Raw genomic sequence first — 18,750 nt, 5'->3', positions numbered from 1 at the left:
ACTAAATAGAATTTGAATTACAAATTAAAACTTAGTTCTATGTTTTTAAATAAATTCATTTTGGATATTTTGTATAAATTCCATTTCTCAATTTCCATGGCTCCAAAAATTGCACAAAAATATTCTAAATTCTTCTTACACATAAATCAACCTAGTTTGAATATTTCACCATTTTAGGAGCAAGTATCATATTTTTAGCATATTTATAACTCATGAAATGAAGCACATAAAATCATATTTTGAAAAGAGTGACATGCTCATGATGCTTATGCTTGATGGGAATGCTTATGCATGACTTTGATAAGACTAAGTGCATGCTTAACACCTAGGGTGTTACAAAATGTCAGCTCAAAAGTACTCTAGAAGGCTCGAGAAGATACCACCCGAAAGGTGGGGCCCACCTGTCAAAGGGTAGGGGCGGGCGCCCCACCCTGTCAGGGGCTGCCGCCCGACCAGGTGGACCGATGAGGGAGAACCTTATGGATCCTGCCTCTACCGACTTTGAGGATTAATCTTAAGCACACGTTTGAGTCAGTTTGATCCAAGTGCTATGGTGCTTCCTCGGGGGCTATAAATAAAGGGCCTCACCCCCCTAGAGGAGAATCGTTAAGAGTTGTAGACGCATCCCTCAAATGGATGACCTCTCTTCTCTAGAGAATTAGGGCTAGACATTCCAATGTAGTAGATTAGTTCTAGTCAGGAGTTAGGGGATGCGGAGCTATGTTCGGTTCTGGAGGAGTCTTCTATAGAGTTTTGGTATGTCTTCATATCTTTTCTTTGTAACACGTATGCTTTAATATACTATCTTCTCTATTTACTTTATGCTTATTTATGTTTAGTGTAGTTGTTATATCTTGGCATGGGACCTTTGTTCGTATTGAGTGCTCTAGTTATTCATGGTAATTAGAGTAGTAAATGCTAGTGTAGACATAGTGTCTAGGCTATAGTTTTCCTAAGGTAGCGCTCAATCCCACGTATAGTGTGGTAGCCCCAGGGGTCATAGCCCTGTTAGGCCTTTGTAATCCACCAAGTTTGGATTGATGTTTTGTAGAGCTTTTCGGTAGCCTTCCCCGACTACTTTCTTCCTAGTCTTTGTTGACGGTCGATAACGTCAACTTTTATTAGAACTTTAGACCCAAAGGAGAACATGAAAACACACTAGCCTATGATTTAAACTGACAATTTCCACGAGTTTTGCATATTCTGTGTTTTCTAGGGTTTATTTCATACAGAGCCAAAAAGAGGGATTCAAGTGCTCTAGAAGACACCCGAAGGAACGAGACCCGTAGAGGAAACAAGGTGGGGCCGGCCGCCTAGTGCCGGTCGACGTCCCCCTAGGGTTTCTAGCCACCGCCTTTCGAAAGCTTCCTCCACCGCCTCTCTTAATGCATCTCGGCCCTTCGTTAAGTAGGTTTGATCCTACGGCGCACATCGATCCCACCGGGCTATAAAAAAGGGACATACCCCCTCCCTAGAGGCATTCTACACCCCGGTGCTTCATATTGTCTACATAATTAGGGTTAGTGTCCCTCTAATTGATCTAGTTCTAGTTCATCTAGATGTAGCAATTAGGAGAGACTAGTTCTTCTAGATCTAGTCTTGTTTAGAGATTAGAGAGATTGAGTAGAGGAGTAGAGATTCTAGAGGAGTTTCGGCCTGTCGGCGCTTCTTCATGGCTGTATTCGTCTGGATCCAATTCTCTCATCTGGAGCTACGTTCTGAGGTACTTTTGTACTTACCATTCTGATTTAAGTAAGCAACTTGTTCTTATTCGTCCTTTGGTTCATAAATCATATTGAGTGCTTTGATCTATTCATTACTTGGTTGAAGTAGTATTTATAGTGTAGGCGTGGTGCCTAGGCTAGGTTTACTTGTGGATGTCCCCTGACCAGCCGGACAGTTGTAGCATGCGTAGGTGACTTTATAGCTATGTTGATTCCTCTGTAGTCTACTTCCTGTTCATAGGACTGATAGGCTTATAGGTGCCTGGTAGGAGATTACTCTGTTTCTTCTCCTATTTGGGTTACTTGCCCGATAAGACGATATTATACAAAGTTTACTGGAGTCAGAATCAGAGTGCATTAGCTATTTCCTTTTTCTTGATATGATCTAGCCTAATTGTAGGGTTAAGTCTATATACTTTGTCATCATCACAACTGTTCCCTATGGATATGATATTTAAAACCTCCAGGTAAAATGTGACATTGGTATGATATCTGTGCGCTTGCAGATAATCCTACTTAAAACTTATTTAATGGAGTGCAGTTAATTTATACCAACAAGCATTTTTGGCACCGTTGCCGGGGATAGGGTTTATTTCTAATTTTAGCAATGACTGTTGCTCCAAAGTGCCATTGTATGATTGCTATATCTTTTCATATTCGGATACCCTAAACCTAAGTAATAGAGAAGTACAAAGGAACCTTAATCTTTCACATTGTCCTCCTGCTATAACTATCTATACATTTAGCTTATACCATTATGCTCATGAGCAGAATCAACGCTTGAGCCTACCTTCGCACATCTCCATTACTCTTTAGGAGGCATCCGCTTCAGAGAAACTACCCACCTCGCAGTGTCTCGACCCCCCGAATGATCGATGCTGCGGTTAGGCATCCTTAGACGAAAGAGTGGTCTTTCAGGATTGGATCATCGAATTCTCTTATATACACTTAATTGATTTATATTATAGTATGTCATTTATCCCTCCTTTAGTTTATTTGATACTCTAAGTAAGTAGATGTAGGATAGTGAATTATCAAGATTCTTAACCCCGCTTCCCTATGGTAAATTATAAATAACGATACGTGGAATACTCCCGGTAAAATGCTACGATGATGTTCTATGCGCTTGCAGAATCTTTTATATTTCTTTTTGCACTAACGCATGTCATTAAGCATTAATAGCACTATTGCTGGGGATGAGGCTTTTTTGTCTATCTTTGGTGATTGTGTTAAGAAATGCCAACAAGCATTTTTGGCACCGTTGCCGGGGAAGCAATTGGCGTAAAGATTCTAATAATGATCTTGATGTCTGGTAATTTAGTGTATGACTAGCTTTAGTAGGATTACCCCTTTGTTCTATTGAGTATGGAATAGACATGACATCAGATGCCACTTCGACCTTGCGACATGATTCCACAAGATTTTGGAACCCAGGGTGCTTGAACATTCAAGATCCATCATTCTGGAACCCTGCCATCTCACAGGTTTGTGTATACATACATATTATTTATTCTAACCATGTGTAGATTGGAGAAAAGGTCATTGTCACAAGAATACAACCCCCATCACATGTCACAGAACCGACCAAATTATAAGAGTTCAAGTGTAGAAACGATCGACTAGCAATCAAGTTTCCAGACTTGAGCCCATATAATCCCGGTAGTCAACTAAAATCACGAAGGATTTCAAACCAACTTGCAACAAACCAATATCATAATAGTTCAACATAATATAGCGAATGTTACATAGTCATTCATTGCCGACGAAGCGGCACCACATCAGAGTACTTAGTTGTTACAACACAAGTTCACAGTAGTGGAAGCAAAATAGTTTACAACACACATTCCAAAGTTCTTATTATTGCCAGAGACTCATCACGTCCATCCAAAAGCAACGGGGTACGAAGTCGTTAGTGAACCGTGCCCAACGGTTTAGTCCTCATCCCCACCGGAAGGAGATAGATCTTACAGAATCCATCATAAAAGTCATCATCTGCATCAGGTGGGAATAAACCCTAAGTATGAGGATGTACTCAGCTAGACTTACCCGTCTAGTAAAACATAAAAGACACCAAGAATCATGCAAGGCTGAGTATAAAGTGTAGCTGGCTTGACTCAATGTTTGCCAAAAGCTTAAGTAGATACTGCACCATTTGTAAAGGCATCATATCAATCATCATTAGCCTACCACTAGATTAGCACCTAGACTAAGAACTTCACTTGATTATTACAAACAATAATAACCATATCAAATTCATCATATGACCTTTCTTGCTATCATCATTATCATTATCAAGAACCATTGTACTTAGTGAATGCTACGTTTGCCGCTGCTTTGTCAAGTTCTCACTATCCGGGAGAGACGGTGATTCGAATCGATTCCTATCCAGCTGGAGGCTTATTCCTAGCACTCACCCAAGCATCCCCCATCGGAGAGCAAGCGGGTCACCTTTGGTATGACTCAGGAAACGCGGCTCCGATCAGTTCTTCTGTTCCTAGAAAACTAAGAACTTGATTTCTCGTTTTCGAACATCCTGACCACATGGGATCGTTGTTGTCAACAATATATACCAAATTGGATGAGAGGTATTCAAGTTGGATTGCCATCATATATGTATACAAAAAATCATAAAAACATAATTTAACACGAAATCATAGGGATCAAGCCTCAGTTCTAATTTGTATAAGGTAAAAAGGCACGGGTGTAGTTACTGAGATTTACCACAAATCTCCACTACTATATAATCCATCAGTTATGAACTTAACTAAATGCACCCTATAAACTACTACTACAGTTATAAGCTACACTAAGTACACACGAAAAATTCCACCAAGGAAGATCTATCTCCCAAAATTAAGAGACAATATTAACTCTAATCTATCATTCCCCTAACTCAATCACATCCAACGGTCATAAACGCTTGGATCAAACTCATCACTCACCTCATTCATCCCTCAGTCCGCCCCATCTCCCTCTCATGCACGACCGTGTATCTTCCCTCTATTCGCATTCTCCTGTCCACGACGAGGGCTCGCGGCCTGGGCTTGCCGGGGCAGACGGGGCGCGCGACCAGGGGCTTGCGGCCAGAGGGTCACAGGGGCACCGCCAAGACTCCGCGCCCTGGTTGCCAGACTCCACGTGCGGCCAGGGGCTCGCAAACAGGCGCGCGGCCAGGACGCGACACCGGAGCATGGCCAGGGTGCGACGTCGAACGCGGACAGGGGCGCCACGTAGGGGGAAACGCTGACGCACTAGGCCAGACGACGAACGCCATGATGAACGCAGTAAGTATACTTGCTTTGTGTTTTCTATTGTAGATTAACATAAACGCCATCATCGATGGGCCTGCTACATGTCAATAATGGGGGATCGACGACAAACACTATCGGACATGGTATGTACGCGACCATCTATATTGGTTATTTTCACAAAAAAAAAATCTGAAACTAATAACACACACTATATTTCACAGCCACTGATAGAACATCGGTAGATGAAGAGAGAATACAGAGGGAAGGGAGGAATAGAAAACAACGTGAATACCGCGCTCGTAAAAGGGCCGAGGAAACCATTGAAGAAAGAGATGAAAGAAATAAGAAGCAACGTGAATATTATGCAATGAAAAAAGCTAGAGCAGTATCAAAGACACTTGATTAAGGTAATAATGGAGCAATATCTTCTTTGTTTGTGCATCAGTATGGGTTAAATTAGACACCATGATACGAATATTTTACTTGGCCAAATAATATGTAGTAGTAATATCTTCTTAATTTATGTTCTCAATTATTAATTAAATTATATAGTAATATTATTCTATGTCATTTAGCTAATACAAATAAACACCTGCTCTTCTCCAAGGAAGTGCCACGCTTCTTTGTATATAGTTATTTAAAATAGTAGGATGAAAAAAGATTGTCTATCCACCCTGTAAGCATATAAACTATATATCCTCTATGTAATTTTGTAGAGTGCATAGCAAATTAATAAGTTAACTTACTATCTGGCATTCACAGAGTGGACGTTCGCTGAGTACGGAATGCTTGGTGGACATTCTACAAAGTAATCAAAATGAACGTGCAAACATTATCTCTGAAGAGCTTTGAGATCTACTAAGCAATTAAGAACTTATTTATAGTATAAATATATGAGACATGTCTTTATTTTTCTTTTTCTTAGTCATGATTATATTAATTATCATATGTAATTATCTGAGACTATAAACTATGAAAAATATATTGTTATTTTATTTAAAATAGTTGTTTTTATTAAGGCCTTGTTTAGTTCCCAAAATATTTTGCAAAATTTTTCACATTCTCCATCACATGCAAGGAGCACTAAATATAGATAAAAGAAATAACTAATTTACAGTTTATCTATAATTTGCGAGATGAATCTTTTGAGTCTAGTTAGTCCATAATTGGACAATATTTATCAAATACAAACGAAAACGCTACTATTCATATTTTGCAAAAAATTTTAGAAGTAAACAATGCCTAAGTACACCCTGTTTGGTTTCTCTTGCTAAATTATAGCTAGCTAAACTTTAGTCATTTCAGTAGCTAAAGTTCCAAACACATTGATTAAAAAGAGTTAACATAATTTAGTTCCATTAGTCACCCAAGAATAGCTAAAATAATTTTAGCTAGCTAAACTTTAGCAAGGGGAACCGAAAACAGGCCCTATATCTAAATAAAACTATAACAACGTACGGACACTATGCTTTGAAAATATGTATCCCGCCGCTGATGATCACGGTACCGTACCAAAAAGCAACCAACAAATAGCAAAAATGACATTTATTGTACACCCATTAGCCCACTGCTTACGTGACACGCGTGCCTACTGCCTACCTCGCTGCTCACTGCCTCCTGTCGTCACTGCGGCAAAACCCCGATTACCCCAATCGATCGATCGGCCGCGCGCTGCCTCGCCGCAGCTGCTGCCCGCCTTCCCCTGTTGCGGGTGCGGTACCGTACCAAAGAGCAACCAACACAAAGGGCAAAATGACATTTACTGTACACCCATTTGCCCACTGCTTATGCGACACGCTTGCCTACTGCCTACCTCGCTGCTCACTGCCTCCTGTCGTCACTGCGGCAAAACCCCGATTACCCCAATCGATCGATCGGCCGCGCGCTGCCTCGCCGCGGCTGCTGCCCGCCTTCCGCCGTTGCAGGTGCCTCCGTCGTCTCGCCGGTGGCTGGCGTCAACCCTCCGCCAGCTCCATCTCCGCGCCACATCGAGCTCAGGTACCGCTTCCGGCTTCCATGCCCCGGCCCAGCCCGGCACCTTTTTTCATTCCGCGTCGCGTACGTACCGGGTGCAAAGGCTCTATGTTCTTCTCCCTTGCGCTTGTTTGCGTGGGCGCGGGCTGTCTTCTTCTCCCTGCGCTTTATTGGGTGGGCGTGTGGGCTTTGGGGCTGGGTCAGCAAGCGGACGCGGCGCTGGGGCGCCGTGGACGGCCAACTGCCTCGGCCACGGGGTGCATTGGGATTTGGTTGCCACATTGGGGCTTTTCTCAGGTGTTCATCTATCGCAAAAGTAGGTGACATCGGAGCGGTTGGGGTTTGCTACCTATGTTGGAGAATTTATTTTTACTTACTGATTTTGCTCTTGCTTGCTCCTTTTTTGTTCTTCGTACTCACATTTGCCTTATGGTTTTGCTTAGAGGAGGGGTCTGCAGGAGTGCGCCTGGGAGAGGGACACCGGTTCTGCAGGAGAAGCATTGTCAGCTTGGCGTGGTACATTTCACTCTGATGCTTATCCTTCGTATTTACTCTTATTAAGCCGGCTAAGGCAGGAAATCGGCCTAGCCATGTGTCCTGTACGGCTTCTCACGAGGAAAAAAATGGTTCACTGTAGCAGTCCATGACGCATCCGTGATTCAATAAAGAAATATCTCCTCCCATACCCTCCCATCTTATCCTCTTTCTCCTTCCTCTCTCTCTCTCCCTCTCCTTCTCTCGTTCCCTCCCAAGGCGGCGACGTGCGTGAGGCAGTGACATAGGCAGAGCTCGGCGGCCTCCCTCCTGTGCCTCCACTCCCACACGGGTGGGCCCTGCGGCATGGCATCACGCGGCTGACGCACGTGGCCCTGCGCGGTACCGTGGCGCGGGCGGCCGTCGCCGGCGGCCGCGGCCGCCCTCCCCCTCCGTGCGAGCTCCTTGCAGGCTGCCGCGGCGACGTGCGCGACGTGACAGCGTAGGAGGAGGCCGGCGGTGTCCCTCCCTTCCCATACTCCCGCACGGGCGAGCCCTGTGGCATGGCGTGTCGTGGCTAACGCGCGCGGCCCTATGCGGCGGCGTGGCGCGCGCGGCCATTGCTGGCGGGCACGGCTTCCCTCCCCCTCTGAGTCGCGGCGATGTGCACGAGGCGGCAGCGTCCCTCCCTTCCCCCCACCCCTGCGTGGGCGGGTCCCAAGGCACAGTGTGGCGCGATCGACACGCACGGCCCTGCGCGGCGGCGTGGCACGGGCGGCCATGGCCGGCGCCACAGCCGCCTACCCCCTCCGTGCGAGCTCTTTGTAGACAGTCGGCGCGGCTCTGCTCTCCCTCGATCTGTCCGCTCACTGGTTTACTCCCCTCCCCTCTCTTTCCCTCCCCTCTCTCCTGATGTGCCATATGCATGAACGAGGGCTCCATTTTGTCGTAGATATGGTGTTCTCCTTTTCTCTTGTCGATCTACATGGTTACCGCAGATTCTTTTTCTGTAGGTCGTGATCTGCTCAATTTTGCTGGATATGAGAGCAGAGAGGTATTATGACCAAGATCTGAGCACATCAGCGTATCAGTGACATTTCTGTGACACCACTGTAGCGCTGGTGTTCTTATGTTTATTTCTGCATTCCAGTCATGTGCAGTGATGAGTACGGTTTCGTATTGTTGTGGCGTTTAAAATTAAGGGAATGGGCTACTGCTATGATGATTGCACCTGAAATTATGTTTTTGTTTTATGTGCTTGTCCCATAATACATGAGGCAATGGTCAATTGTATGATTATGTTTCCTTCTATTCATTCCTGGCTGTTCTATTTTGTGCAGTTTTAATGCACCAATGAGAGCTACTGCTTATTGTGTATTTAGTCACATACTATGCGGCTGGATTCACTCTTACTTATGAGATCCGTGGTTTTCATGCAATTACCTATAATGATTTGCCCCTTTGCGTGTTCATTATCTATGATCATTGCCAGTGACGCCAAATTATATACTATCATTTCTGAGCACATGCCCTATTTCCAAGGATTACATTACCATACACTTTGGTTGTGTACGGTCACTTTTGCCTCTCCTATTTGTCTGAGTCTTTGGGCATCAATTTTGTGCTTTCTTGTGCTGTACTTGCTTTTATTTTGGCACAATTAATGTTTTGGTTCACATTTTTAGCACCATCGATGATGCTTGCCTGTTGCTTCATAAGAAGAAACATTGTTCATCCTTTTCTATCGAGTCTTGTGGTTGCAACAATAATCACAGTGTTCTCTTCAGACCAGTAGGCTGTATATTTATTTGGTATGTAATTTGGACCATCCTATTGCCATATTTTCCTTCGGTATGCATGAGATTATTTTTGGGTGCTATGGAGATAGCTGAAAGTCGCTGGTCTATCTACATTGGTTTGTGCAGCAATCACAATAAAATGGATAGGTTCATAATTTCAGCACCATGTAAAACCTTCAGTTTGTATCTTCATCCAAGAGATGCCAACAATTTCTTTTGTGCATACTATACTGTAACATCCTAAAATTTACTCCTTTTGAAATATAGATAAAATTATTTAATTTTGTGTTTTTGTGCTGATGAAAATATAGGAAAAATAATATTTTTTATTAAATTAAAATTTATCATAAGGCTTAGCAATATTATTACGCATACATGCTGGTGTATATATTTTGATGTGATGCTTGTTGCTCCATTATGTGTTGATAGTAAGAAAAATATTTAAAATACGTTTAGTAGATCGATCTTATTCGGCACGTATTTATGTTTTATCTACAACCAAATTCCTTGTTTCTAAGCTCAAATTTTTATTAGGACCTTTCTAAAATATTTTCTTTGTCACTCAAAGCACTTTTTTTAGTTCCTCGTCCATCAAGCACTCTCTACAAATTTTTCGGGTATTTTTTTTAGCTTCTGTTCTCACTTTTCTATGAGCATGATCTAATTTTTAGATGCTCCAAACAATCTTCTCATGAGCTCCAAAAGCTTTATTCGGGTTCCCCATATTCTATAATATCTCTGAGAATTTTTCCCAAATTTTCGGAGCTTTCGGAGTATTTTTCGTGCTTAACTACTAATTCTAAACTTTTCTAGAATTATTTTATCAATGAAAATAATAAATTCCGAAAAAAATAACTCTCTTATTATTTTTCCAACGTCAAAGCCCATAATAAATCCCAAATGACCATATAGTTATTTACTAATGGGCTTTAATAATTAATTAGGCCTATTAGTAAGGATGAAGGTTGCAAATCAATTAGTACCATATCGCTAGTTGACGTGGAGGTGGGGAGTTTTTCTCTCTATATATATGTACCAACCCCATAGGCAAAGCACATCAAAGACTATCGTATAGGAAGCCTCTAAGTAAAATAAAATTTATATTTTCCTCTCTACAATGTGATCGCCATCGTCTCGCCTATACACGACATCTACGAACGGTCGGCTGCTCCGGCGTTGCTGTAGCTCCAAGAAAGCGTCACTGCCGGTGAACCTACTTCCTGTTCACCAACGTAAGCCCCAATCACTTTATCTTTCAGTTTGGAAACAGCTCGGTTTTAGATTAAAAATACGTTTTCACTATTTACAGAATTGCCACCAACTTTCTTTTGGCCATAAAATATTCTTTTTAACTCCAATTTAACCCATTCAAATTGCGTTAGGTTTGTTTTAATGAGCTCTACATGTTAGTAACATTGTTTTCTCAGTTCGAAACTTTTTATTTTCGTGACCCTAATTAATTAATTACTTTTCTATATAAAATCTTAGAAAATTCATAACTTCTCCGTTTTAGCTCCGATTTTCGTGATCTTTACGTCTATGATATCGTAGTGCTGCGTAGAATCTTTTTATGAACTCTATATACCATTTTTATATGATTGGTGTACTGTTCTAATTGTAGTCTTGTTTGCTTCGTGTATGTTTGTCTTCGATTGTTATGTGTTGATGATCGATGTTCGAGTTTAGACGGTGAGCAATCTGTGGTGAACAAGAGTGCTTCAGTGATCAAGATCAGAGCCTTGGATAACTAGTAAGACCAGCAGGATCAACAAGATCATTTGGATTAAGGCAAGTATAGCATTTAGATTTTATTTATGTGACCATGATCGTGTGACTAGATTAATGTTATGTAATAAACGATAAAAATGACTCTTTAGCAACTTGATGATTTGTCTGTACGTGATCACCCGGAACAACAGTGCAACCATGAGGGCTATAATGGCTCTAGCTTTAGCTTAGTATGAAGACCTTTTCTAGCTTGTTAGAGGTTACCCGAAAGGGCGGAGGGGCTGAACCGTTTTGGGTATAGTGCGAGCCACTGCCTTATGTGTATAGGCTGCGCGTCATTGTGCCATTTGGAAGGGGGTATCTATATCTGTGCGCAAAGGAAACCTTGCGGCCCTAACATGTTAGACGAACTTTTGAAAGGCTTCATAGTGATCCCTGCCGACCTTCCTTGGTAGTGGGTTAAGAGGTCGACGGGCCTCGGGCGAAAGGGTAAATCATGACTCATGGGTAAAGATATACAACCTCTGCAGAGTGTTAAAACTAGTATACTAGCCGAGCTCATGGTCAGGAGCGGCCTTGGGGACATCTACATTAAGGATGATGATTCTTGTGTGTTAATATGTTCATTATTACTGTTTAATACTCTACATTATTTATGTCACATTGATCATGAGATTGTGGGATATATACAATCTAGTTGCTTTACTTGTGGAGTTCGACATGGAATCACTCTTGCTATTCTCCCCAAACCTCAGGAGAAGTTTTGGGCTTGTGAACAACCAGTCAGTTGGATCCTGTAGAGAGAAGTTAATACCAAAAGTTTGGAGTTGTCTATCCGCTGTTTGCAATCAAAGGTTATCTCCTTTATACTAAGTACGTTATATATTTATGCATTGTCTTTTGATATTGCCCCTTATTTGTAGCTATATGTGAGATTTGACTTCTAAAACTCACATATGGTGCATATCTGATTTTGTCCTTAAAATCGGGTATTAAATATACGTTCTCCCTATGTAAGGTAAATAGAGGCACAAAGCAATTTATACTTGTACCTAATTGTTGTAGCTTTAACCATTGAACTTGCTCTGAATATCAATTTGCCTTGCTAATGTTGTGGGGTCATGAGGGTTAACTTTTCCATGCTACCGGCTTGCAAATAGTTTTAATTGGAGATTATATTTATTTTTCATTTACTGTAGGTTTACAGTCTAACTTTACCAGCTATTATGCTTCTATTGTCTACAAAAGATCTTAATTTTATTTGTTAGATCTTTGCAATGATCTATGCTTCAAATTGAACTATGTCAGTGTATCCTTATCTTTTTCTAGATGTGGTTTGGTGACTTGCAGATTCCTCTTGTGTAACCACTACTGGACCAAGGTAATCTAGGTTTTCTTTAATTCTTTATTCCCTTTCAATACCTATTTATGCAAATTTTAGTGCTCTTGAGGTACATGAACAACTTTCTTTTTCCTATATACAAAATTTAAGGCAACACACAATACAAGATATTCTTAAAGATCTGTCGAACTTGATTGCATCATCTTCAATTTATGTTCCCAATTCTCTGATTGGGAACAAACTAATGCTATTGGACCTTTCCTTAAATTATGTTGCAGACACTTTAAAACTCAAAAGAATAAACCCTAGGATGAGATAAGCACTGCTATGAGTTCCTCCGAGGTTTGTTTTTGCTTCCCCTTTGTCCCCTCTTTTTTGTCACAGCAAGGAGATAAGCAACATCCTCAATGTTTGTTCAATTTGATTTAGCCAAGTAGCAGACAACTCGGATGTTGCAAATTCTAAGGAGGGTGTTCATTTGGCCCTGAATCTTGTTCTGCAACTTTGACCATCCAACTTGATTTGGATACAATTTTACCTTGCTAATATTGTGGACTTCATGAAAGGGTTAGTTTTTCCATGCGACTAGCTTGCAAATATTTCCAGATAGTTTTCAATTACTGCAGATTGTATAGTAAAAATTTCGAAACTATTACACTTCTATTATCTTGCGAATTTCTTATTTTTATATCTAAAATCTTTGGACTAATTTACCCTAACAATTCTAAGTTGCTCCCCGTGTCGCCACCCCAGCCACGTCTCCTCAAATCTGCCATTGGTGCACCTCAATGCCACCTCACCTCCTCACCCACCCATTGGTCCATCTTAGCCTGATTGGCTGATTCCCTTTGTGTGGCCAGGAGCAGCCCACGTTGGCTTCCACTCAACATCTCGCGCTCTCCCCACTCCTCATAAAAAAATAGCACAACCTCCCCATCCTCTCTCTCGAGCCCGACGTGGATACGACGAGACGACAGCGCCCCACGGGCGGTGCGGCCGAGGCAGGGGCGACGGCACGACGACGCCCCATGCCAGCGCAGCGCTAGCCCCCTCCTTCTCCATCTACCGTGCGTATAAGTCTCGACAGTCTCTTCCCTTCCGTTCTCTCTCTCTCTCCCCATCCCTTCCGATGCGGATAGGGCGGTGGCACAAGTGGACCTCCACATTGGCTGCCACTCGGCACGATGACCGCGGCCCTTGTTCTCCTCCACACCTCCACGGGTGACGTACGGAGCGATAGCGAGCCCCCAATGTGGCGGCGGTGGCGGTGGCGATGAGGTGACCTAGGGTTTTGCCCCGCCGTAGGTGGCAGCGACCCTGGTGTGGGTAACATACCGGCATAGTTCCGACCTCAGCTCCGAATCGGCCGACACGCCATCACGGGTGATTGCCCATAGTCCAGCCCGATGTAACACAGTGCACTGTGGTTTGCTTGCCTTCTATGCCCCTCTTCTAGGTCCGTGCTCTCTAGGTGATGCTGCCCTGTAACATTTTTGGCTTCATTTGTACCTTCACGATGTTTTGGAATTTCCTTTCACTGATACACAACGCTTGTGCTTCAGGATGTAGGGTTCTTTTGAGGTTCTGCTCAAATAGTCTATACATGACTCGTGCAGAATTTCTAACCTGGGCAATATTTGCAGTCTAATGCTGATTAAACAGTTGCAAATCTAAAAGCATTGTTGTATTTTATTTCTATTTGTCAGTGTTAGCCAACCAACACATGTATGTACACATGCTTGCACATCTTCATTAAACAACTGCAAATCTAAAAGCATTATCGTATTTTATTTCCTAGATTATTTCTAATTTTCAGTGTTAGACAACCAACACATGTATCTAGACATGTTTACACATCTTGGGTCAGGTATTAAACTTCAGCTTTTCCTTACTCCTAAATTTACATATTTCACAGTACAATAATTAAACATCTGCATTTCCAACTTTAAAATACTATGTACACTATTTCTACCTGATGGAAACAACAGGGTTACATGATCTTACCCACACACTTCTTTCTGTCTATTCTTCAATATTGTGTTCTTGGGGATTTGGAGCACATCTTCCCTCTATTTCATCCTTGCTGATGCTCCTTTCCTCTATGTTATGTGATGTAGGACCTCAACCAAGAGGATCTGCGTAGACTAATAAGATTGGAAGGTGTGTTGGTGAGTTTCATTCCTTTTGGCGGTTGTGTCTTTCTTTCATGTCTTTTCTAGATGCACAGAATGGTGTGGATCAGGATAGCATTAGCCTCTTGTGCAAAATAAATTTCAATTGATTAGAAATCTGTTTGGTCCCATCAATGATAAGTAATCAATACATATTATCCATAGGCATCCACATGACCCTTTTTCTATCTTTCCTTTTTCACATGTGAAGTGCTTTCTCATTCTGATGTATTATGTCTGCTGCTAGGCTCACTCATGTTTTTCCCCTTTGTTGCCTTGAAGCTGGGTATGCACAACAGAGGACCTACAAATATGTCAGCAGCTCCTACATATCCCAGTAGGATCTAATCTGACCTACTAACCATATACTCAGTTTAGGAATTTAATAAAAATTGATCTTCCCTTTCGGAGTAACCGTTTTGATTTTTAGATAACAGGGACAGACCTAGGTGCCGCAATAGATACTATATATATGGATATGGCAATGAGAGCCAGGATGGAACACTCGAATTAAAAACAGGTCTATCTGGCCATTCAACAACCAGAGATTGTCCCATTTTCTTGTTTTTCTGAATTCTGTGTAAGCATCCTTTCCTCATTTGGTATTCTATTATGAATGTTAGGTTAGTTTTCTTTGCCTCGTATGCAATTCATAATAAATTTTTAGGTGAATATAGCTGGCCTGTTGGTTGGTGTTGTTCAGTATGACTGGTGCTCTTGATTTGAGAAGACTCTACAACATTGGCAACATGACAATTGGAATGGTTCCTCCTCTGCTAAGTCACACATGTCATGGACATTCATAGCAATATACTCGAGCACATCATCCTAGAGAACAATGAAAACAAGTCTTCCCTGCATAGGTGAGTGAAAAATCTTTTTGTGCCCAAGGTTCTAGCAACTTATAGTGCTAAGAAAATAATCCATCTGGATGTGGTGACAACAGTGCAATGGATATAGGCTTCTAAGTTAAATATTCTTTGCGGACTTGCTAATATTGTGGACTTCATGACAGGGTTAGTTTTTCCATGCGACTAGCATGCAAATAATTCCAGATAGTTTTCAATTACTGCGGATTGTATAGTATAAATTTCGAAACTACTACACTTCTATTATCTTGCGAATTTCTTATTTTTATATCTAAAATCTTTGGACTAATTTACCCTAACAATTCTAAGTTGCTCCCCGTGTCGCTACCCCAGCCACGTCTCCTCAAATCTGCCATTGGTGCACCTCAATGCCACCTCACCTCCTCCCCTTCCCATTGGTCCATCTTAGCCTGATTTGCTGATTCCCTTTGTGTGGCCACGAGCAGCCCACGTCGGCCTCCACAAAAACATCTAGCGCTCTCCCCACTCCTCATAAAAAATAGCACGACCTCCCCATCCTCTCTCTCGAGCCCGAGGTGGAGGCGACGAGACGACAGCGCCCCACGGGCGGTGCGGCCGAGCCAGGGGCGACGGCACGACGACGCCCCAAGCCAGCGCAGCGCTAGCCCCCTCCTTCTCCGTCCACCGTGCGTATAAGTCTCGACAGTCTCTTCCCTTCCATTCTCTCTCTCTCCCCATCCCTTCCGATGCGGATAGGCCGGTGGCACAAGTGGACCTCCACATTGGCTGCCACTCGGCACGATGACCATGGCCCTTGTTCTCCTCCACACCTCCACATGTGACGTACGGAGCGACAGCGAGCCCCCAACATGGCAGCGGTGGCGGTGGCGATGAGGTGACCTAGGGTATTGCCCCGCCGTAGGTGGCAGCGACCCTGGTGTGGGTAACATACCGGCATAGTTCTGACCTCAGCTCCGAATCGGCCGGCACGCAAGCACGGGTGGTTGCCCATAGTCCAGCCCGATGTAACACAGTGCACTGTGGTTTGCTTGCCTTCTATGCCCCTCTGCTAGGTCCGTGCTCTCTAGGTGATGCTGCCCTGTAACATTTTTGGCTTCATTTGTACCTTCATGATTTTTTGGAATTTCCTTTCACTGATACACGACGCTTGTGCTTGAGGATGTAGGGTTCTTTGGAGGTTCTGCTCAAATAGTCTAAACATGACTCATGCAGAATTTCTCACCCGGGTAATATTTGCAGTCTAATGCTGATTAAACAGTTGCAAATCTAAAAGCATTATCGTATTTTATTTCTTCGATTATTTCTATTTGTCAGTGTTAGCCAACCAAGACATGTATGTACACATGCTTACACATCTTCATTACACAACTGCAAATCTAAAAGCATTATCGTATTTTATTTCCTAGATTATTTCTATTTTTCAGTGTTAGACAACCAACACATGTATCTAGACATGCTTACACATCTTCGGTCAGGTAATAAACTTCAGCTTTTCCTTACTCTTAAATTTACATATTTTACAGTACAATAATTAAACATCTGCATTTCCAACTTTAAAATACTATGTACACTATTTCTACCTGATGGAAACAACAGGGTTACATGATCTTACCCACACACTTCTTTCTGTCTATTCTTCAATATTGTGTTCTTGGGGATTTGGAGCACATCTTCCTTCTGCTTCATGCTTGCTGATGCTCCTTTTCTCTATGCTATGTGATGTAGGACCTCATCCAAGAGGATCTGCGTAGACTAATAAGATTGGAAGGTGTGTTGGTGAGTTTCTTTCCTTTTGGCGGTTGTGTCTTTCTTTCATGTCTTTTCTAGATGCACAGAATGGAGTGGATTAGGATAGCATTAGCCTCTTGTGCAAAATAAATTTCAATTGATTAGAAATCTGTTTGTTCCCATCAATGATAAGTAATCAATACATATTATCCATAGGCATCCACATGACCCTTTTTCTATCTTTCCTTTTTTCACATGTGAAGTGCTTTCTCATTCTGATTATGTGTTATGTCTGCTGCTAGGCTCACTCATGTTTTTCCCCTTTGTTGCCTTGAAGCAGGGTATGCACAACAGAGGACCTACAAATATGTCAGCAGCTCCTATACTTATCCTAGTAGGATCTAATCTGACCTACTAACCATATACTCAGTATAGGAATTCGATAAAATTTGATCTTCCCTTTCGGAGTAACGGTTTTGATTTTTAGATAACAGTGACAGACCTAGGTGCCGCAATGGAAACTATATATATGGTTATGCAATGAGAGCCAGGATGGAACACTCGAATTAAAAACAGGTCTATCTGGCCATTCAACACCGAGAGATTGTCCCATTTTCTTGTTTTTCTGAATTCTGAGTAAGGATCCTTTCCTCGTTTGGTATTCTGTTATGAATGTTAGGTTAGTTTTCTTTGCCTCGTATGCAATTCATAATAAATTTTTAGGTGAATATAGCTGGCCTGTTGGTTGGCGGTGTTCAGTATGACTGGTGCTCTTGATTTGAGAAGACTCTACAACATTGGCAACATGACAATTGGAATGGTTCCTCCTCTGCTAAGTCACACATGTCATGGACATTCATAGCAATATACTCGAGCACATCATCCTAGAGAACAATGAAAACAAGTCTTCCCTGCATAGGTGAGTGAAAAATCTTTTTGTGCCCAAGGTTCTAGCAACTTATAGTGCTAAGAAAATAATCCATCTGGATGTGGTGACAACAGTGCAATGGATATAGGCTTCTAAGTTAAATATTCTTTGCGGACTTGCTAATATTGTGGACTTCATGAAACGGTTAGTTTTTCCATGCGACTAGCATGCAAATAATTCCAGATAGTTTTCAATTACTGCGGATTGTATAGTATAAATTTCGAAACTACTACACTTCTATTATCTTGCGAATTTCTTATTTTTATATCTAAAATCTTTGGACTAATTTACCCTAACAATTCTAAGTTGCTCCCCGTGTCGCTACCCCAGCCACGTCTCCTCAAATCTGCCATTGGTGCACCTCAATGCCACCTCACCTCCTCCCCCTCCCATTGGTCCATCTTAGCCTGATTTGCTGATTCCCTTTGTGTGGCCACGAGCAGCCCACGTCGGCCTCCACAAAAACATCTAGCGCTCTCCCCACTCCTCATAAAAAAATAGCACGACCTCCCCATCCTCTCTCTCGAGCCCGAGGTGGAGGCGACGAGACGACAGCGCCCCACGGGCGGTGTGGCCGAGCCAGGGGCGACGGCACGACGACGCCCCAAGCCAGCGCAGCGCTAGCCCCCTCCTTCTCCGTCCACCGTGCGTATAAGTCTCGACAGTCTCTTCCCTTCCATTCTCTCTCTCTCCCCATCCCTTCCGATGCGGATAGGCCGGTGGCACAAGTGGACCTCCACATTGGCTGCCACTCGGCACGATGACCGCGGCCCTTGTTCT

At 42.6% G+C, this 18,750-nt stretch overlaps 1 long non-coding RNA gene across 1 annotated transcript; it reads left to right on the top strand.

The window, feature by feature from the left end:
- Nucleotides 16,959-18,096, top strand: LOC110430720. The gene is made up of 3 exons (XR_002448080.1): nucleotides 16,959-17,090; nucleotides 17,383-17,678; nucleotides 17,766-18,096. It is a non-coding gene; the product is annotated as an uncharacterized LOC110430720 (long non-coding RNA).

Source organism: Sorghum bicolor, chromosome 10 (genome assembly GCF_000003195.3).
Source record: "Sorghum bicolor cultivar BTx623 chromosome 10, Sorghum_bicolor_NCBIv3, whole genome shotgun sequence".
Classification (NCBI taxonomy): domain Eukaryota; kingdom Viridiplantae; phylum Streptophyta; class Magnoliopsida; order Poales; family Poaceae; genus Sorghum; species Sorghum bicolor.
Note: the sequence above shows the minus strand (reverse complement) of the source record. Positions and strands in the feature narration are given on the sequence as shown.